This window comes from Vipera ursinii, assembly GCF_947247035.1.
Source record: "Vipera ursinii genome assembly, chromosome: 11".
Taxonomy (NCBI): domain Eukaryota; kingdom Metazoa; phylum Chordata; class Lepidosauria; order Squamata; family Viperidae; genus Vipera; species Vipera ursinii.
Window position 1 is genome coordinate 12932098 of NC_139524.1, and position 22831 is coordinate 12954928.

General features: G+C 40.9%; 1 protein-coding gene and 1 long non-coding RNA gene across 3 annotated transcripts in view; one reads left to right on the plus strand and one right to left on the minus strand.

The window, feature by feature from the left end:
* Window positions 1-22831, plus strand: part of LOC310645575 — a 590514-nt gene that overhangs the window by 324256 nt on the left and 243427 nt on the right. The window lies entirely within an intron of this gene.
* The window catches only part of ADAMTSL3 (ADAMTS like 3), a 156484-nt gene that overhangs the window by 87681 nt on the left and 45972 nt on the right, over window positions 1-22831 (minus strand). The gene's annotated exons all lie outside the window — the stretch shown is intronic.

Consider the following 22831-nt stretch of genomic DNA (forward strand, 5'->3'; position numbering starts at 1 on the left):
CAGAAAAGCTGCTTATTTTGAAAATCCTTAGGTGGCTTTTCATGGCAGGGAGATCAACTCCCACAGGTAGGATGCCTACACAGTCATGGATCTTGCAAGACAGAGAGGAAGATGAATATCTCCTTCCCCAAGAATATGACTTTTTCTTGCTGAATCTAGCAAAAGTTCCTCAAATGTCTTCTCAATGAAGAGAAGGACGAGGGGTGACAGGAGAGCAGGGTTCCAATATCTCAGGGGCCGCCCCAAAGAAGAGGGAGTCAAGCTGTTCTCCAAAGCACTTGAAGGCAGGACAAGAAGCAACAGCTGGAAACTAACCAAAGAGAGAAGCAACCTGGAACTAAGGAGACACTTCCTGACAGCTAGAACAATTAACCAGTGGAACAACCTGCCTCCAGAAGCTGTGAATGCTCCAACACTGGAAGTTTTTAAGAAGAGACTGGACGGCCATTTGTCTGAAATGGTATAGGGTTTCCTGCCTGAGCAGGGGGTTGGACTAGATGACCTCCAAGGTACCTTCCAACTTTTATTATTATTGTTATTGCTATTGCCTCGTGTTGGAAGAGAATGCGCACAGCAGCTTACATAGAATTAATAACCAGACAGGCTTATAATTTTAAAGGATATGAAAATAAAGACAAAAGGATGGAGACTAAAGGCTAACTCAGGCATTAGTTCTTATTGCCTCATTGTTCCTAAAACAGCTACCAAAGATGAAGAAGGATTAGGTGATGTCATCATGCCCAAACTAGTTCCAAAACTCTGAAATAGCAATAGCACTTAGGACTTATATACTGCTTCACAGTGCTTTACAGCCCTTTCTCAGTGGTTTACAGAGTCAGTCTATTGCCCCCAACAATCTGGGTCCTCATTTTACCAACCTCAGAAGAATGGAAGGCTGAGTCAGCATTGAACTCCTGGCAGTAGGCAGAGTTAGCCTCCAATAGCAACAGCATTTAGCACTTAGACTTATATACCGCTTCATAGTGCTTTACAGCCCATTCTAAGCAGTTTACAGAGTCAGCATAATGCCCCCAACAATCTGGGCCCTCATTTTACCAACCTCAGAAGGATGGAAGGATGGATCAACTTTGAGCTAGTGAAAACCGAACTGCTGGCAGTCGGCAGAATTAGTCTGCAACACTGCATTCTAACCACTGTGCCATTGGCTCAATGAAGTTCTGAATCTTCAACCTTCTCCAAAGTTCTGAATCCCTCCTTACCCTTTGGGGAAAGTGGGAAATCTCTAGGTATGGGGCAGCTTCTTGATGGTCTGATGAGTTGGTGAAGGAAAGGTATTCTCTATTATTATTTTTGTCTCTGTGTTCTCACACAATGTCATCCCTCACCTGAAGTTTTGCAAGCCTTGTACAGAAACACCCAAATTTCATGAAACTGAATTATTTCACAAGATCTGATGAAGCATGCAAACTGGACAGCCATATCAATCTAATAAATAAATATATAACAGTTAAGTTTAAAAGAATTAATTTAATTAATTTAGGAATCCAACCCCTGCCATATATTCAATATCCCATGTTTATTTAATTAATATAATAAGTCAGTAAGTTGTGGTCCAACCAATGGCCTTCTTGTTCTCATCAATTGCATAGACACATCTTTTTTTATCGGTATTTTTTTTTAATTCAAGGAGTGGTATCTTTTGCCTTAATCTGAAAGAACAGTGGGCCCCAGATATCAACAACCAGAAAAACATGGGTCTAAACCAACAAAAACATTTTTAAAAGCTAATTACAGAGTAATCCCCCAGCAGTCTCTTAACAAAATATTGCTCTTCTCTGTACTTGTTATAGCTGATTATTGATTTAATTCCTAACTGTGAGCCAATTCAAGTTAAGCTATGCTCTTTGCTGATTTCACCCATTCCCTTGCTCTTTATTTGAATTTGGCTTCACAGTACAGTCAAATATAATACACAGATTTGATGAAAGCTGACAGCTAGTAAATCAAATATTATTTTGCTAGTAAACGATAGGCCAGCTCAAACTACTTTAAACTCCTTTTCCCATGGGATGAATTATTTGAACTGGCTGGAGTTTAAGTCAACAGTGTGGAAACTGATTTAGTCAGATGGTTATGAAGAAAAGCCTGACGGCACAAATGAGAACTTTGATCATCATCTATGGCAAATTAGATTTTTGGGAACTGGAAGTCCTTCAAAACAATTGGCCCTTATCTACGTACTGAAAAAAAGAAATATGTCATAGCAGGAGAACAACTCCTGTTGGAAAGACCATGGTGGAGGACAAGGAGGCTGAGATAAGATTTGGTCCTACAGTCCTCACTACATACTTGCGAGAGAAAAGAAGGCTCGGTGAAATTATTGGACCCTTTAAGTAAACACTCTTAGGACTGTGTTGGCCAAAGGCCACGCTGGCAGGAGGGTTGTTGGTGCTGAAAATATCACCCTGCTCCCAGGTTCCTGCAAAGATAGTTATGCTCTGTAGGTCTAAGAGTTAAGGAAGAAAGGATCAGGCAGAATAGGAGATATGGCCCTTCCCTTTCCACGTACCACACCTCCGAATTGCAAGACAAGATGGGGGAAAAAAAATCTATAGTTTCACAGAGAGATTTCCATTAGTATCTGAGCTGTGGAGCTGAATCTAGTCCTGGTACCTTGATCTGGGCTGCAAACATCTGGATGGCTACTGGTCAGCCTTTGGAGGTAGACCAAACCTGAAAACTCAAAACACACAAGCTGGTACTATTTTTATTAGGAGGTTGTAGTAAGAGATGTCTGAGGGTGCTCCCACCACCACCATCTTTCTATTTCATGAGAAGTGAGGAGCGTTATATCTGAGATGCTTTCTCAGAGATAGAGATAGACAAACTAGATAGATAGATAGATAGATAGATAGATAGATAGATAGATAGGTAGGTAGGTAGGTAGGTAGATAGATAGATAGATAGATAGATAGATAGATGATATAGATAAATGATATAGAGATGATAGATAGATAGATAGATAGATAGATAGATAGATAGATAGATAGATAGATAGATAGATAGATAGGTAGGTAGGTAGGTAGGTAGGTAGGTAGGTAGGTAGGCAGGCAGGCAGGCAGGCAGGCAGACAGACAGACAGACAGACAGATAGATAAGAGGGAAGGAGATGATAGACAGATTGATAGATAAAATGAGATTGGCCACCTCAGCACCAGAGTAAATGCACTATTATTGTAATTGTTATTATATAATTAAAACAAAATTCGATATTGTGGATAGATAAGCAAGCTGTTCTTTACAGAGAACAAAAACTTGCCTCAAGAAATCAACAATCAATTTTTTTCCAAGTCAAAGAGAAAAAGAGATGCAAGCAAGGTTACACAAGGAATAGTTTTCCAATTTGGATACACTTAAACCAAACTGAATGATTAGCACAAAAGCTTCAGGGGCAGGAACAAAGAGCTGTAAACTTTTAATTATAATATAACTGTCAAGGGGCCCTTTCTTTCCAATATCTGACATCTGTTGAATGAATTGTCCAAAATTCTAAGAAGTTCCATAAAATAACAGATTTGTGTTGTTTGTTTTAAAATCAGTGGCCAATTTATCGTAATTCGTTATGAAATTTTCCAGGAATTCAGCAGTTGTATCCATGTAGCCATGTAAAAGTACCCCTCATAGCTCCTTCACTTGGCCAGGATTAATACATACATACTGTACATACATACATACATACATACATACATACATACATACATATTGCACATATACCACGTGTCTCTAAATTTGATAATTAAATAAAAAAATACATTCTATGTAACTTTCCACACTTGTAAAACCATCCTTGTTTTTAATCTATGTCCACATATGGCTTCATACTTTCCTTTTGGCTCTGAAGGAAGGAAGGAAGGAAGGAAGGAAGGAAGGAAGGAAGGAAGGAAGGAAGGAAGGAAGGAAGGAGGGAGGGAGGGAGGGAGGGAGGGGGGAGGGAGGAAGGAAGGAAGGAAGGAGGGAGGGAGGGAGGGAGGAAGGAAGGAAGGAGGGAGGGAGGGAGGGAGGGAGGGAGAGAGGGAAATGGGAGAGCGGAAGGATGGACGGGAGGGAGGGAGGGAGGATTGAATGGAAGGAAGGAAGGGATAGAAAGAGGGAGAGAGGGAGGAAGGGCCAGAAAGAGGGAGGCAAGGGGAAAGGACGGGTATGGTGGTGTCTAAACAAGTAAATGCTGAGAAGAAATTTATGGAATCCACAGCCCAGTTCTTTTTTCATGCTTTCTATTATTCTTTCTTTTTCTATTGTTCTTGAATCCTGGATTCTCTTTCAGTCCTTAGCCGTAGGCTGCCTCCTCTTTTCCTTTCTTTTGCCAACGATGCCTAATGCCTTGTGGGGCACCGTCTCCATCCCTACACAAAAGGGTTTGGGTGTGGGTTGTGTCTCGCTTAACCAGCCAGTGGGAAATGGGAGTCTGCCAAGCCTCTTGGCCTGCTGCCTGGCACCGTGTTTCTGACGGGAACTTCAGAAGCCAAGAGAAGCAGGCCTCTATTTCACTGACATCTCCAATCTCCACAATTCTTCCAGAAATCAAGGGGTGAGAAATCACATAGAGCAATTCATTTCTTTCTTTCTTTTTTTCTCTCTCTCTCCCTTTTCCTAATTGCTGAATCGACTATTAATTCCACTCTTCAGGTGTCACGTAAGGGTTTAATTGGCCGTAGCGAAATCTCAGCCCAGATGAAGCAACGCTACATTAGCTAACACAAAGAAACAAATAGTTAAAATAAGCGGAACTAGAAAAAATTAATTGCTGGCCTAATCAAGGATAAAAGAATCGCCTGATATCAACTTTGGGAATCAAACGGGGGTTAGGTATACTTTAAAACTTTCCAATGCCTGGAAGATAATGCTTGGATTTGTTTTTCTGCTTAAAAATTTATCTGGAGTAATAAAGGCAGGTTATGAGATGGACCTGCCTTCCTTTCCCAAATTTTTATTGTTTTGGAATTCACTGCTACAAATATTTACCTTGATCCATCCAAAACAGAAGCTCTTTTAACTAACAACCGGCCCTTTACAAGACTGCCATGTAAAATAACAGTAATACAGGCAGTCTTCAACTTACAGCAGTTCCATTGAGTGACTGTTTGAAGTTATTACGGCACTGAAAAGAAGGGACTTGTGACCGTTTTTCACACTTACGACCATTGTGGCATCCCCGTAGTCATGTGATTTACATTCGGATGCTTGGGCAACTGATTCACATTTATGACCGTTGCAGTGTCATATGACCCCGGGACACTGCAACGGTCGTAAATGTGAGTCAGTTGCCAAGCCTCCGAATTTTGATCACTTGACCATGGGGATGCTGCAATGGTCGCTAAGTGTGACACAACCAACATCGACTTGGAGTGCATTAAGAACCTCACAAAACTACAATCCCCCCACCTTTTTTTTTAGCCTCTGCCTGCTTCAACAAAGGATAGTGGACCAAGTGGGTACTTTTCAGAAGTCATGATGTCTCTCTCCTTTGCCAATTCTTAATCGAATTTCAAGGCAAAATCTGCAGACTCTGCCTTCCAGAAAAAAACTAGACAGCCTAGCACCATTTTAATGAAACTTGTAACTGGTTCCTTAATGAGGAACTGCAAAAACAGTTTTGTCCCCTTTTTTGATTCTTTTAGAGCAATGTTTCCCAGCCTTGGCAACTCTAACCAGGCTGGCTAGAGAATTCTGGGAGTTGAAGTCCACACATTGTAAAGTTGCCAAGGTTGTTTTAGAGAGAAGTGCTTGAGCAAGCACTGAAGGACTGTATACACAACTGCTTTACCGGTCTGGCTGTGCGTGCTTATGTGCATTGACAAGATGCATATTTCTTGAGTAACATCACGGAGGGAAAAGAAAAATGCAGTTACAGGCCAAGGTTCCAGCCATCTATTTTAAGATTGGCAAGCCCTTATCTGAACAGAGCTTTAATGGTTATTCATGTTTTAATAAATATACAGTGAAATTTCGAATGATTTCATCTTCAAGAGAGCGGAGGCCTTCTACTAACGTCTACTGACACTCTGGATTTTGTCTTGTCTTTTTCAAGGACTCACTAACAAATCTTATTTCATCTCTTGTGTTTCTGCCACACTATCGCTGCAAAAAAAAAGAAAAGAAGCTTTCCTATTTTATCCCAATGGCTAGAATTCAAGACTAGATTCCATCTTTAGGCTACCTGGATATGAACATTAAAAGCAAATTTAGAAAAGGCAGTGGTGGTTACTATTGCAGGCTAGAAACCAGGTGAGGATGTGTTCTATTTCTCACCTTAGCCATGAAAGCCGGTTGGGTGAATTTGGGCCAATCTGTCAGGCATGAAACATTAGGACCAATGTTAATTTCCAGTTCAGCTGATTTATTGCTCATGCTTAGGCACAAGAATCTAGTCAACTAATGGTCAGCATTAAGTACCACTAGATTAGACTCGACAGAATTCAAGAGGGGTTAGATTTAGACACCTTGAGGGGACTTGTAAGGGTTTTTTAAAAGCCAACACAGTTCTTGTGAGATGAACTCACAAGAGATCGATGGATCGTTAAGGTGCTTCCAAGTAAAAGAGACAGGATGCAGAGATGCAATCATTATGAAGCTTTATTCATCGATAGATTATATAGAAAGAGCTATATGGCATGGAGGCATCCATGCCTGTATGATAGAGACAGAATGCATGCAAGAGAGAAAGAAAGAACGAACAAAGAGCAGCCCCCGAGCAGAGGTATTTGTGGGGGGTCTCAGCCCCTCCCTAACCATAAAACACTCTCGCCAATGGGGCTGCAGGGGCCGGGGACCCCTGACCCACAAGTGGGAGCAAAGAAGCCTCTTTGCTCCCATCTGATGACCTATTTGGGGAACTGCCATGGGCTGGCACAAAAACATCTAACAGTTCTAGGCTGCATTAACAGAGAAATAGAATCAAGACAACATGAAGTGCTAGTATCACTATACAATGCCTTGGTAAGACCACACTTGGAATACTGCATCCACTTTTGGTCACCAGACTGTAAAAAAGATATTGAGACTCTAGAAAGAGTGCAGAGAAGAGCAACGAAGATGATTAGGGGACCGGAGGCTAAAACATACAAAAAAACAGGTATGTCTAATTAAATGTGACATGATAGCAGCATTCTAATATTTGAAGAGCTGCCACAAGGAAAACAGGGAGTCAAGCTATTCTCCAAAGCACCAGAAGGCAGGACAAGAAGCAACGGATGGAAACTAGTCAAAGAGAGAAGCAACCTAGAACTAAGGAGAAACTTCCTGACAGTTAGAACAATTAACCAGTGGAACAACCTGCCTCCAGAAGTTGTGAATGCTCCAACACTGGAAGTTTTTTTAGAAGAGATTGGACAGCCATTTGTCTAAAATAGTATAGGGTTTCCTGCCTGAGCAGGGGGTTTGGCTAGATGACCTCCAAGGTCCTTTCCAACTCTGTTATTCTGTTATAAAACAAGAACAAAATAATTCCTTTATTTGTCTACTCTTGGGGTGTTTTTTTTCCAGCAACTGGATATAGTATTTCTAAGTTTATATTTTGCAAGCTATCTAAATGCAATCTGCAAATACGTCAGTCATTCCAAGAACTCTGTATATAAAGTCTGGTAGCCAGTTGACCTAATGTTGTTCCTTAAAATAATGTTTTCGTTTACACAGACGTGTTGTTATTCCTAAAGCTCTCCACTTCAAGTACCCCAAGAAGTGAAAGTCATTTCAAGAAAACATTTTTCTGGCAAAGAAAGGAAACTGCTTTAATTGGGTAACTGGAGCTGCTGGTACGTAGCCATGAAAGGACACAGCATTAATAAATATGTGCAAAATACTTGAACAAAAGGCTACAAAATGTATGCAGTTAGAAGAAACAGTGGAAATAATTGTTTTGGTTTAATGAGCTTAAGCATTCTCCTCTACTTACCCTTTGACCCCGCTATTCATTTGGGATAAGCATATTTGCAAGCTAAGTGAATTTTTTTACACCATTTCTACTGAGAATATTAAAAAAAACTTCCTATTTTCATTATATTTTAAAACCTGCAGACTGATAAGGAAATGACGTAGAATAAATATAAAACAATACTCTCATTTGCATCTAACACGATGCAAATTCTCCCATCCAGTAATCCTTACACAAAAGTCATATCAAGTACTCACTTAGCATCTTTCCCCGTACTTGGTACAATTACAAGAAAAAAAACCCCCCATCAAATGAAAAGTTACGCTACCAAATTTGGGGGTGGGTGGGAATCAAGAAAAAGAAAGATACCATGAATGGTATAAATTTAACAGAATAATATCTAAAGTTGCCCATGTTGAGATTTGTCTACTGAATATGGCCAGGAGAAATAGTAAAGAATTTCATTCTTTTTTTGAGGGAGAAAGGAAATACAAGATGCTTCTTTGCAAACAGGATTTCAAGCACTTGAGAATTTAAAAACTGAACATTAATGAATGTTACCTAGCATTCATTCTAGATCCATGCTGATCTAGAACAGGCAGTCATAAAATACACTAGAAGAGAACTCATCTTTGGACTTAGAGAGGAGATAAACACATTTTTCCAATGGTGGTACCCATTTTATGGGATATGCTCATCTCAGAAGTATATGTAGGTTAAAGCCATTTTGTTTCAGTATGCATTCGGCTCCTACTTCCCCAATTTAATTTACTGGGGGCTTATAATGCTCATTTGATTATTGATAAATCTGTTTAAACTCTTTGCCCTGGGTTTCTGCATCTTGTCTTTTGAGTTTGCTGTATCCCAGCCAGAATCTAAGAGGAACGGGATGGCCTATAAATATTGTAAAATAAATAAATAAATGAACAGTGCTCAGAGCCAAGGGCAAGATGCAAATACAGCTGAACTGACTGGAAACAGTGACTGCAGTGTGATCAAATTTAATTTAGATGTAGGTGGAAAATTGCCAAAGAGGTAAAATGCTAAACTGATACCGTTGAAGGAAGAGCCATAGTGAGTATCTGGAGTAATGTTTCAGAGAGATGGGGCGGGGGGGGAAACACCTTGTGAATATTCACTTTTCAACATTGTACTGCTGAGGGATTTAAATATTATAAAAATATAAGGGAGAAGCAAAACATGTCATTGGACTACAAAGAAATAATAATAATAATAATAATAATAATAATAATAATAATAATAATAAGAAGAAGAAGAAGAAGAAGAAGAAGAAGAAGAAGAAGAAGAAGAAGAAGAAGAAGAAGAAGAAGAAGAAGAGGAGGAGGAGGAGGAGGAGGAGGAGGAGGAGGAGGAGGAGGAAGAAGAAGAAGAAGAAGAAGAAGAAGAAGAAGGAGAAGGAGAAGGAGAAGGAGAAGGAGAAGGAGAAGGAGAAGGAGAAGGAGAAGGAGAAGGAGAAGGAGAAGAAGAAGAAGAAGTTGGAAGGGACCTTGGAGGTCATCTAGTCCAACCCCCTGCTAAGGCAGGAAACCCTATACCATTTCAGACAAATGGCTGTCCAGTCTCTTCTTAAAAACCTCCAGTGTTGGAGCATTCACCACTTCTGGAGGAAGGTTGTTCCACTGGTTAGTTGTTCTAACTGTCAGGAAGTTTCTCCTTAGTTCTAGGCTGCTTCTCTCCTTGACTAGTTTCCATCCATGGCTTCTTGTCCTGCTTTCAGGTGCTTTGGAGAAGAGCTTGGCTCCATCTTCTTTGTTTGTTTGTTTGTTTTAATCAAACAAAAAAAAAAAAGGGAAAAGAAAATTATAAAGAGAGTCGGTTTGGTCTAGACTAGAGGTTAAGGCACCAGGCTAAAAACCAGGAGATTATGAGTTCTAGTCCCTCCTTAGGGGAGGCAGGGAAAGACAGACACCCTCATACACAGAGAAAAGACAAATGAACACATGGCCAAAGCTTCTGAGAAAGATAAGTAATTGTACCTGTTACAAAAATGACTTCACTGTCTACCGTATAAAATTCCAAATTGGTAAGCGATGTAGCACACAGATGGACCCCACCACACAGTAAGGAAAGACAGCCAGTGATATTTTGAACATTTCATCATCGCCGACTATGCAAGCAAAATGTCAGTCCCGATCTTTTCTTCCCTTGCAGTCCCACCACTTGAATACCAACCATATTAAACTATAGCTCCAAATCTATCCACAATATACCACATTCCAGATGCTGTACCAGCTGGGAACGGACCTCTAGGCCATCTTTGCATGATCCCTTCGTCACTTTTCAGCTCGGACCAGGCAGCCATCCAAAAATGTGTGGGAATGTGTTAAAAACAGATGTCAGAACTAATGGTGTCTTTTTTTTTCCTTCTCCTCCTCCTCCAGAATGGTAAGAAATACAGAAAATGTTCAATACTTCGTTCAATACTTCTTTTTTAAAAACACCGTGAGCCGTGTTGTCAAGAAAATATATGTTAATTTTTAATTGAATCATAACACACTAAATTCTAGCTCGTTGCTTGTTCTCCGTCCTGCAAGTTGGCATCCCTCAACTTAGGCACAGATTTTTCAAATTAAGTAAACACCACCCTGGCATTTTTGATGTTTTCGGGGAGCTTGAAAAAAAGAGTTTTATGGCTTTCAACTTGTATTTTTAGCTGCCTTGCTGTTAACTGGAGAGACACTGGAGCTATCTATTTGGCAAAGATCAACTGGCTCCCCTGTTCCTTTGGCAGCTTTCACAGCCTTCCACTGTGTTTCATGGAAAAAAGGAGGCCCAATGCATCCAATCATCTAAGGTGACGAATAGCCTCAAATGTCAGCAAGTTCCAGCAAAGAGGCAGCAAAAAAGGGGGGGCTTTAATGGAGTTTTAATCGTAACACACAGTTGCGTATTATCCTCTCAGTGCTACAGTCAATGGGATTTCTACTCTTCATTCTAAGATACACACATGTGCTGAAAAACGGTCATCCTGTAAATCATCTCCTACTTCACCAAGGCTTTGCTCTGTTCTCTAAAAAGATGCTCCTTGGCTGGTTTCACTGATGGGTGAGAAAACCCTCTTTCCAACTCAACACTATCGGGTCTATATCCCATATCATCCTCTTCCTTCACTTAAAAAAGCCAAAAGGGACCTGTAGCATCATCTCTTTTAAAGTAGCACGTCTACTCTGAAGTTCAGAAAGAAGGGAAACATTTAGGCAATTGCTCTAGTCATTGGCAAACTCTTTGTCGACAGCCCACAAAGTTAAAATCAGAATTCCATTTCTGTAGCAAGAATGCAGTGCCTTAACAACCAAAGTAGACTTAGGGCAATTGCTACTTAGACTCATAGAAAGCCACATTATTAAATCCTATTTATTCGTTCAGTTTAACATGGCGTACACCATGACATTCTTCATCCTTGGCCCAACGACAGAGGTGAGCACTGTGCCCTAGAATCAGACACGACTGACACAGAAACTTTTGCCTTCACATCAGCGTCCCCCAACCTTTTGGGCACCAGGGACCGATTCCACGGACAGAAGATTTTCCACAGATCAGAGGGGGCCTGGTTTCATGTGCTGCCTGCATCCCATGGATGGGGTTTTGCTTGTTTGCATGGCCCAGTTTCTAGCATGCCTGGGCCAGGTGCCGGTCCACAGACAGGGAGTTGGGGACCCCTACTTTACACCATCCCCTTCATGGATTACAATTGGACTGCAAGGCGATCAAACCGGTCAGTCCTAGAGGAGATCAACCCTGACTGCTCTTTAGAAGGCCAGATCCTGAAGCTAAAACTCAAATACTTTGGCCACCTAATGAGAAGGAAGGACTCACTGGAGAAGAGCCTCATGCTGGGAAAGGTTATGGGCAATAGAAGGGGACGACAGAGAATGAGGTGGCTGGATGGAGTCACTGAAGCAGTAGGCATGAGCCTAAATGGACTCCAGAAGATGGTAGAGGACAGGAAGGCCTGGAGGAACGTGGTCCATGGGGTCGCGATGGGTCGGACACGACTTCGCAACTAACAACAACAACAACTTTACACCATGACTAGTGGCAATTTCCAGGCTCTTAGAAAAAGCTCTTTCCCACTGTTAATTTATGCTTTTTTAAAACAGGAAGATCCCGGGGATCAAATCTTGTACCCGACACGCACAAAACATAACTGATCACTGAATTATAGTCCTCTCATCCAATAATAGGAATTTGTATGTTCTGGCCACGAACGCTTTTGAAAATTTGCTCAACACGTTTCATTTAAGAATTAGATGACTAATCAAGGACCATCTCTATATTTACCAATATGGTGTAAGAGGTGTAATTCCCTGGTTCAAGTCACTTAATTCTCAAAGCTGCATGGCCTCTGAACCCATGGGGGGGTGATTTGGTACAATCATTTTGGGAAAACTATTTTTGGAAGACATCACCTGCTCATGGACCCAAAGACAATGGAAGCCTGGTATGAAACTTGAATGTGCAAATAATCTCAAGTTTTGTAGGTTGAAAATTGTTTCTAACCAAATGCCTAGCTTTATTCTTTATTTGCCCTAACCATGAGAACATATGGGTACGACCACTATTAAGCCCAATTTTTTTGTTGATAACTGAAACATTTCTAAATGAGTTTTGCCCCATTTTACAACTTTTTTTTTACCAAGGTGAGGGGAGGGCAGGGGAGAGGAGAGAAGAAGAGAAGAGAAGAGAAGAGAAGAGAAGAGAAGAGAAGAGAAGAGAAGAGAAGAGAAGAGAAGAGAAGAGAAGAGAAGAGAAGAGAAGAGAAGCTTTATTGTCATTTTAAAAAAAAAATAATTTTTTTAAAATTTTAATCCCATTTATATCCCGCCCTTCTCCGAAGACTCAGGGCGGCTTACAATTTAAGCACAAACCAATGTGCTTAGCAATAGCCTTCATTCTATGTATATGCCTGCTTATTAGGGCTTTCGGCCCCATCTCAGGCGGCATTATTACAAAGTCAGCTTATTGCCCCCAACAATCTGGGTCCTTTTACTGGCCCTTTGGCACACATTAAAAATGAAATTTAGTTGCTTGCTCTCAATGTGTACATAACGCATACATAGCACACATTTAAAACATACTATATAAAACATAGAGACACAGTGGCTCAGTGGGTTAGGACGCTGAGCTTGTCGATCAGAAGGTCGGCAGTTTGGCGGGTCGAATCCCGAGTGCCGCGTAGCAGAGTGAGCGCCTGTTACTCGTCCCAGCTTCTGCCAACCTAGCAGCTCGAAAGCATGTAAAAATGCAAGTAGAAAAATAGGGACCACCACGGTGGGAAGGGAACAGCGTTCCATGTGCCTTTGGCGTCTAGTCATGCCGGCCACATGACCATGGAGACGTCCTCGGACAAACGCTGGCTCTTCGGCTTTGAAACGGAGATGAGCACCGGCCCCTAGATTTGGAAACGACTAGCACGCATGTGCGGGGGAGCCTTTACCTTTACCTTTATATACAACATGTGTATAGACCTACACCCTTACATATAAGTAACATATAAATATTAATTACTGTCCATCTTGAATATATAATGGAAGGAGGAAGATTGAGAGTTCACGATGTTGATACTGTATGGAATGAAACTGTGACTGAATCTGGATGTTCTGTTTCGGGCACCACAGAGCCCCCTCCTCCCAGAAGGTAACAAGGAAAACAGGTCATGGAGAGGATGTGTAGCATCCCAGATTGTTAAGTGAAACACTACAGTTGTTAAGTTAATGAATTGTTGTTGTTAAGTGGATCTGGCCTCCCCATTGAACTTGTCAGAAGATCACAACAGGAAATCACACATTGCAGCCCGTCATAAATATGAGTCAGTTGCCAACCATCTGAATTTTGATTACATGATCATGGGGATGCTGCAATGATCATAAGTGTGAAGTCACTTTTTTCAAAGCCATGGTAAGTTTGAACAGACACTACATGAACTGTTCTGCGTCAAGGACTGCCTGTACAGAACCTGCAGTCGTAACTCAAGTTCTAGAAATCGCACAGAAGAATCAGGATTCTGTCTTCACCTATGGCTATCTAGGATGAGCCATTCGCATTATAGAATAAAGGTTTAAAGGCCTTTTTCTAATTTAAGCATGTGTCAGGTATGAAGTATTCAATCTAATTTAAGAAAGATATGTTTTAGTCTCAAGAGTCAAGAGATCAGCCCTAACCGATGAATTCAGAAAAAGATGTTCCAAGTGTTTTCAATTTTCTAAAATCCATGTGGCCTGTTTAAACGTAGAATGACCTTAATGTGTGCTCGCCTGCAGCAAAAAGCAAATCAAATTAGAAAGCTGGAGAGAAAAAGGTGGTTTTAGCCTAATAATTTGTTACAAGAAATCCCACACTGTATTAACGCGATATTGGGGTCATTTGCCACGAGACTGACACTGTCACTTTAAAGGCTACCCTAAGAGACTAATCAGATTTCCAAACTTAAGGACTGCCACATGCTCACATTGTTATGCCCGTCCATCAATTAAATTTCTTTCAGGATTTTATTATTTCAAATGCTCTCGTGAAGGTGTGCTTCTGAAATATTTGTTTATTAAGTTTATTAAATTATTGAAATATGTACATGGTCATCCAAGGTTCTAAGCATTTGCCCCCGAACTCTGCCAAATATCAACTAGCAGTCTGGAAGAAAGACAATGAGGAAAAAGACAGATGGAAACAGAGGTGCAAAAAGGTATAAAGAACAAGGCAAGGCAAGGCAAGGCAAGGAAAAATATATATTATTTATTTATTTATTTATTTATTTTATTTGTATACTGCCCTTCTCCCGAAGGACTCAGAGCGGTGAACAGGGCAATACATGTTAAAAAGACAGAATACAAAAATTAAAAAAGATTAAACAAGTGCCCAGAACTCTTAAATAGATTAAAACACATTTAAAAATAATAAAAACACAACCCCCTCCCATCAGGCCAGGCCAGCTTGTTCAAAGAGATACGTCTTTAGATCACGCCGGAAGGAGCGGAGGTCGGGCGCCATCCGGAACTCAACCGGAAGATGGTTCCATAAATCCGGTGCGCCCACAGAGAACGCCCTTCCCCTGGGGGCCACCAGTCGGCATTCTTTGACCGGTGGTACCCTGAGGAGACCCTCTCTGTGGGAGCGTACTGGGCAGAGGGAAGTTGATGCCGGCCGCAGGTGCTCCCTGAGGTATTCCGGACCCATGCCATGTAGGGCTTTGTAGGTCATTACCAGCACCTTGAATCTCACCCGGAAGACAACTGGGAGCCAATGCAGCTCGCAGAGCAGGGGTGTAACATGGGAGTATCGGGAGACTCCCAACACGACTCTTGCGGCTGCATTCTGTACCAGTTGGAGCCTCCGAGTGGTCTTCAAGGGCAGCCCCATGTAGAGAGCGTTGCAGTAGTCTAAACGAGAGGTCACGAGCGCATGAGTGACCGTACGCAAGAATGATTTCCAAAGACTTCTTCCTAGAATATAAGAAACACTTACATTCAGCTCTTAATTTAGCACTATAATATAGTGTGCATTCCCCCCACCCCCACCCCCCCAAAAGAAAATTCCAAACAGCAGGTCAGTGTTAACAGTATTAATCTGTTTTTCCCTTCCTTCACTCTTACTTCCAACAAGCAGTTCAAGCCACTGTTCATTCACAACTGTTTAATTAAATTTCTACAACATTAGGAAAGAACGCCAGCATAAAATCACCCAGCTGATTCCACCACATTCCCAGCTCAAAGAAGGAATGGAAGAAGCCCTATTTAAACTTTCTATCTTGTCTCCACTAAAAGGCTGATGTGGTATACAACACATGCCCTGTGTTATTCTCCACCAAACTCAGAACAGAAAACGTCGTTATGGAATCAGTACAAGAATAAAGGGTGGTGTTTTGTTTGTTTTTTTTCTCTATGGCCACCAACATTTTCCTTTGCTAGTCAAAACAGAAAGCGAAAATCAATTCCTTGCCAGAAAGCAAAAATCAATTTCTTGCCAGACTAAGACTATTCCAGAAAAAAAATAGATAATGAATTTTATATCCTAAGATCTCTCTTTAGAGCCAAAACAAACTGTAACATCAGAAGCCTAGTTTTTCTGCAAAGGGTTTTTTCTTTTAATTCCACTAACTATGCAGGAAAAATGATTAAAAGTGACAGGGTCCTTACATAATATTTGAAATGAGAACAGACTTAGAGCTGCTTTCACCCTTTATTCAGTAACTGCATTTGCTGCGGTTACAATAACGCATCTTCCCCAAAAACTCCTGTATCCTACAGGGAGCAGACACAAATTTTCAAACATGTAATGGAACGCCTGCTGAGGATCTCAGCTCCATCAGGGCTCTCTTGGAGCATGCCCTGAGGTTATTTGGCAACATGTGTCTTTCACTTTTGATGCATCTATCAAGAAAAAACATAGTTATACGTGACCAAGATGGAGAAGCACGGGGGCTCACGAGGTTAGAACACTGAGTAGGCTTGCATTTGAGACCAGTTGCTGGTGGTGGTGGGGTGAGCTCCTGTCACAGGCTCCAGCTCCTGCTGATCCAGCAGTTTGAAAGCAAGAAGATTAATGGGTACCACTTGGGTGGGCAACTTCATGGGGGCATGAAAAGGGCTCCCAACTGGGCATCTTCCAAGCAACGGTGCTATCACCAGCAAATCGTTTCACCATGGAAGCACTTCAGTACTTCTCACACGCACACACAAAAATGACCAAGATAAGTGCTGCACCAATTGTGAAGGGCCTCTGAAGTGGCCAGCCAGAGTTTATCTGTAGAGGAAGATTTGGTGGGCCATGTATTATTATGCATTATTGACATAATATCCTTTCCTGATCCATTTTTTTAAATGGGTTGCATTTTTTCAACTTTGGGACAGGTTTAAGAGCAGAATTTCATATTGTGAGAATCATAATGCCTTTCTCCAAAAAGAGTCCTGATTCGGACCACGGTTGGATCATATCCCTCAAGTTCACAACAGTGCTACAGTTAAAATCCAGGGAGGGAGGGAGGGAGGGAGGGAGGGAGAGAGAAAGAAAGAAAGAAAGAAAGAAAGAAAGAAAGAAAGAAAGAAAGAAAGAAAGAAGAAAGAAAGAAAGAAAGAAAGAAAGAAAGAAAGAAAGAAAGAAAGAAAGAAAGAAAGAAAGAAAGAAAGAAAGAAAGAGCAAGCTCTGATTTTTTCAAGAAAAAACATCAGGGCTTGATTTATGTTACAGTGCCTATGACATAAGACTGACTTAGAAGCACAATTTTTTCTGGCCCTCGTATTCCACCAGCACTGCCAACAAATCAAAACCACATTGCAACTGATTAAAAAACTAATCTTTTCTATTCATCTGTCCATATCGTTTTTAACATTTTTGTCATAGTGTAAAGCAAATACGGTAAGCAGATTTTAAAACAAAACAAAACAAAAACCGCATTAGGAGGCAGGAAGAACCACTTAAAAATTACTTCCATTTTACATACTCCAGATTAAGAATCAGGCAAAGCAACAACAACAACAACAACAACAATCCTAACTTGAAAAGTAGCACACCCTTCCGTTGTCTAACAAAAATCCTACCAATGCATCTTTTTAAATTGCTTTGCATTCTTTTTAGTTCGAAGACGGGATATAAATCATCAACAAAAATGAGAATAAAATCAATAGTGCTTCTAAAGGCTTAATGTAAGCTGGATTCTCTCCATTGCTGTCATCTTAAAATGAAAGATTTGCACAGAATGCCTATGTATATTTAATTGGAAAACAATTCCACAGTTTTAAATACTTACTGTACACAATATCACAGGCTAAAGTTGCAATTCTACACAAACTTATTTAGAAGTAAACTCAGCCGAACACAATAACACATCTACATTCAATGAGAATAGATCTGCATATGCTGACACTTTCTGTTATTAAACATTCTACATTGACTGTTAGTGGCTCTTTTGATGCAAACGGTTCATTTACTGACCAAAGTTACAATGACGCTGAAAAAAAATGACTTATGACTGTTTTTCACAATTACAACTGTTGCAACACCTTTCCCACCCACCCACCCCGCAGCCCCTGTGGCAACTGACTCATATTTATGATGGCTGAAATGTCCCAGGGTCACGTGATGCCCTTTGTCGACCTAACCCGACAAGCAAAATCAATGGGGAAGCCAGATTCACTTAACAACTGTGTTACTAACTTAACAACTAGAGTGATGCACTTAGCAACTGTGGCAAGAGAGGTCGTAAAACGGGGCAAAACTCATTTAACTAATTTGGGGCTCAAGTGTAAGTCAAGGATAACCTGTAAGTTTTCATAAGTGAAATGCTAAACTTCCCACCCCTTTTTTGATCCTTAAAGTTGCCCGATACTTTTCATCCAGTCTCTGATGCTTAGGTCTTTTAAATTGAAAGGGTTGCAAAGGTATGAGGGGGTAAAGGTTCCCCCCGCACATGCGTGCTAGTCGTTTCCGACTCTAGGGGCCGGTGCTCATCTCCATTTCAAAGCCGAAGAGCCAGCGCTTGTCCCAGGATGTCTCCGTGGTCATGTGGCCGGCATGACTAGATGCCAAAGGCGCACAGAACGCTGTTACCTTCCCACCGCAGTGGTCCCTATTTTTCTACTTGCATTTTTTTTATGTGCTTTCGAACTGCTAGGTTGGCAGAAGCTGGGACGAGTAACAGGCGCTCACTCTGCTACGCAGCACTCGGGATTTGACCCACCAAACTGCAGACCATCTGATTGACAAGCTCAGCGTCCTAACCCACTGAGCCACCGCGTCCCAATGAGGGGGTACAAAGTCCCAAATGGGATGCCTGGTCGCCTTTGCAAGAAGGGCTAGGAAAGCTTCAAAGACAAAGTGAACGAGAGTCAAGGAGCAGCAGAAAGCTAGATATGAAATGGGATTTGTCCCAAAAGCTGAAAGCTGACTTTGAAGAATTAAGGAGATAAATCGTAAAGAAAAAAAATGGGTCAGATGTGAAGGGTAGAAGAAAGATGCCGGAGATAAAACTAAGGAAAACAATGGTCAGTTGATTTTATTATTGAAAAACTGGAGAAAGTCCTGAGGGGAAAAAAAAAAGAGAGAAGGGAATGAAGGATGGATCCGAAAATGAAAGACAGAGAAAAGGCAACTGGGGAGAAACGCTTCTTGGCCCATACAGTAATACAGTTTTGATGTAATGCATTAAAAAACTGTGGGAAGAACTCGGGAATCTGTGCACCTTCCCCATGAAATGGGTGCTCCCCATCCAACTTTCCCATACAGATAATCAGAGCTGTCAACTGCCAGGAAACTGCTTATCTGCAGAGATAGGAAGAAAATAACACGAAGGACCAAACTTGGAAAGTGAGTGAGCGTTCTCACTTGTCTTGCTACAGGACCTTTCTCCACCCTACTCGGGACTTCTCATTCGTTGCTGTTTCTTTTCAAAAAAGAAATAAATTGTACATTCATTCAGCCTTTCATCTTCCAAATCTTTTAGTCCCCAGAGCCAAAGTGACTAAGAATCAGGGATGATGGGAGCTGAAATCTAACACAGCTGGATGGTATCAAGCTGGGAGAAGCTGTCCCAGATCTTAGTGAAGAAAAAAACCAAGGAGATGACCATATTTGTCCCATAATCTTACTCATGTCCACTGTTGGTGGTCTATCATCTGGAATGGTTTTATTACTTGGAAGCAGTTACCTTGAATGTTGGGGGGGGGGGAAACAACAGTATGAAAGTAATCCAGAACTACTAATATTTGGGGGGGGGGGAAATAACTGTGTTGTTTTTTTCTTGAGCAACTTAGAAGGACAGAAGCAAAAATAAAAATATGATGTTTCAAGGGAAGGCAATGCCCATTACTTATAGCAAAGTGTAGATAATCTCTTAAACTGTCCAATAGCCAACTAAACATATGGATTATGTTTAGGGATTATCCAGGATAAGCAAAAAGATTTTTGGGGTTCAATCAGGGCTGTGTCTAAGTGACAAAATTTTCAAATACCACACAGGGAAATCAATTCGGGGGCAATTTCAACTACAGCGATCTGTCAGAATTTTAGCCACTATTGTATTTTAAGCATTACTGTGTTGCTTAATGTGCATAAATTCCAGTAATTGTGTAAAAAATGATGGAGCATGGTTTTTGGGTGCCAAATACAAACTGGTCCAAAATGAACAAAGCAAGCTTTGCAGCCAAGAACGGAAACACATTTCTTAGTAAATATTCAACCATAGCTAGCACACTCTATGAATAATAGTACTTCAATAAAATTAGAAATATATTAAGCGCTATAGTGCAAGTATGAAACAGGGACTGTAGAGATACTTCGGGAGCAAATCAATGTCCCTTTTTTCTCCCAGCTATTGAATAATATATGGATATTGCAAGGATTTCCATCTGCTACACCTACAAGGTTGCATTTAAAGGGCTTCATACAGCTGAATATAATGAACTATGAGTGCAGAATATGAATCCACGCACAGCATTGCTGCAGTAGAACAGACTTCAGGTTGTTCCTATTAATATTTTACTTGTCTCTATTTCAAACTAACAGTGAGTCTTTTAAGACACACGTTTTGGGGGGAAAAACGTGTAAGCAGCAGCGACATTCATTTTAACAGGCTTAAAATGCGAGCTCAGCAATGAATAGCCAGATTACATAGATAGAAGTAGTCCTTCATTCTATCTTCAGAGAAAAATCATGGTTTTGGATAACATAACTTAATATCGTAGCAGAAAAGAAACAAATATTTGTGCTGCAAAGATAGAAAGCTGGAGAAACCATGTGGGCAGCCAAGGGTAAAGATGAGCCCTAAGGTCTTCCTTCACTGCAAATCATGTTTGTTTATTTAAAAAAAAATTCATTTTATTTTCTCAAGCACCAGGTTTCTCAGGGATAAGGTCATTGGCAAAGTTCAGATAACACCCTACATTTTCACTAAATCAAACCTGACACATTGAAATAAGCCAGTTGAATCCTGAAAAGGTTTTAAGTCCCAGTGATTTTCAGGAGCTCTCCTCTGAATATAAATTAAGGCTTGATTCACACATCAGTCTAACCCACAACTCTGATTTCATCGTGGACACACCACACACACACACACACACACACACACACACACACACACACACAGCAATAAGGAATCTTCTCACCTCTTTTATAGATAAGCTACTGGCTGCAATTCAAGGTGTTGGTTGCCCCCTTCAAAGCCCTTCAAGGTTTGGGGCTGGTTGACTTATGGGACCGTCTCTGCTCAGACTCTCCTCTTCCTGCCTGGTCAACAGAAGAGGAATGCCCCAAGAGCCATCTGCTAAGATGGGTGGGCTGGTGGAGCCAAGGAGGATCTGGGATTTCACGTTGGCATTGAACAGTTGCATCTGAGGGGTGGATTCAAATCTCAACTGACAGGTAGCAAACTAAGACGGTCCACAGGAAATACCACAGAGAGATGGTGATAGATAGCGGCCTCGACCACTTCTGGAAATTATAATCCTCTGACAGAAGAGAATATTTGTAGCTAACGTTGAACTTTGGAGACCTTGGTGCTCTCTGAACCTGGATGTTTTCTTACAGAGGTTTCATTATCCAACCAGGACACATCACTGGCGCACTTGCATGAAACATCAGCCAGGAAACCACCAAGCTCAGAGAGCACCAAAGACCCCACAACTGTAATCTAACATGGCCATCATTCTCACATATCAAACAATATTTGAGGGGAAAAATAGTTGCCATGAGCAGAGTTTATCTGGAGCCAGTCTGGCTGGGCAGGGGGATAGGAAACTATTTACCATTTAGCAGATTGGGGGGGCCTTTACATCTCTGCATTACTCACACTGTGCTACCTCTGTGCTTTAAGTGTCCATGTACAATTCCCATTAATTTCATGCGGAGTTCAATGTGTTTGGGGGGAGGCCTCATGTTACAAACCAATGTCCACTGCCTGTGACACACTTCCCAGGTTAACTTTAGAACATTTGCCAAGATTAACAGGAGCTCTTATGTGCTATTTTCTTTGCCATTATATCTCTACTCCACATTTAGTGCAATTATCTCTAGCTTCTGGAATACGCATTGCCGGTCTAATTAGAAGAAACATGGTTCGTTATTTTCCAGAGTCCCTGCTTTATCCATTACTAACTCCCTTTGTAATTTCACTGTTTAATAAAGTTCGTCGAGCACAAAATAACCCAATCCTGCAAAAAAAAAATTAATAAACATGGAAAGTGATGCATTCCATGGCTACAAATTATGGAACATTAGCTGTATTTAGGGATTTCTCTAAGATGGTTTTGTGAATATTACAAACGTTCCATTTTTAAAAAATACAATACGAGAGTTGGTTTGCAGCGTTCCTATCTCTTGCATGTCACTATGTCTTGTGGAAGGTGATTCTAAGAAATCCTTTTGTAAAGTATTGGGTTGACTACCAAAGACAATTTGATCTTCATTTCAAAGGAAACCAATATAATTTCCACTTCCTGAATTAACATATGTTTGAGAAAACAGTTATTCTTGCCATTCTCTGCAATTGGGGATGAATTTTTGGAGCTTTTAAAAACATCCCAAATTGTACCTAAAACACATTATGTTACTGACTTCATCATCAAAGTATGCAGACCTTTGACTTAACCACAAACGCTCACAGATCAATGTGGAAATGAAATGGAATAGACTTATGAATGAACACAGGCAAAACTAATCTGAGTCATCTCTCTATAAAAGGACATTTTTATGCCGTAGTTAACACAGAATGCAGTTCAGTGACATACACGTCCGTGAGGTTTATTAGCACACACGTTCTCATTTTTCAGTGGGACATGAAAAGGAGAACATCTAACATCTGTTCCCTTCTTTTCTATCTTTGCACCATTTCTTTTCGTAAATTAGATGGCTCAAAGATTAGAATAGAATAGAGCTGGAAGGGATCTTGGAGGTCTTCTAGTCCAGCCCCCTGCTCAAGCAGGAGAACCTATACTA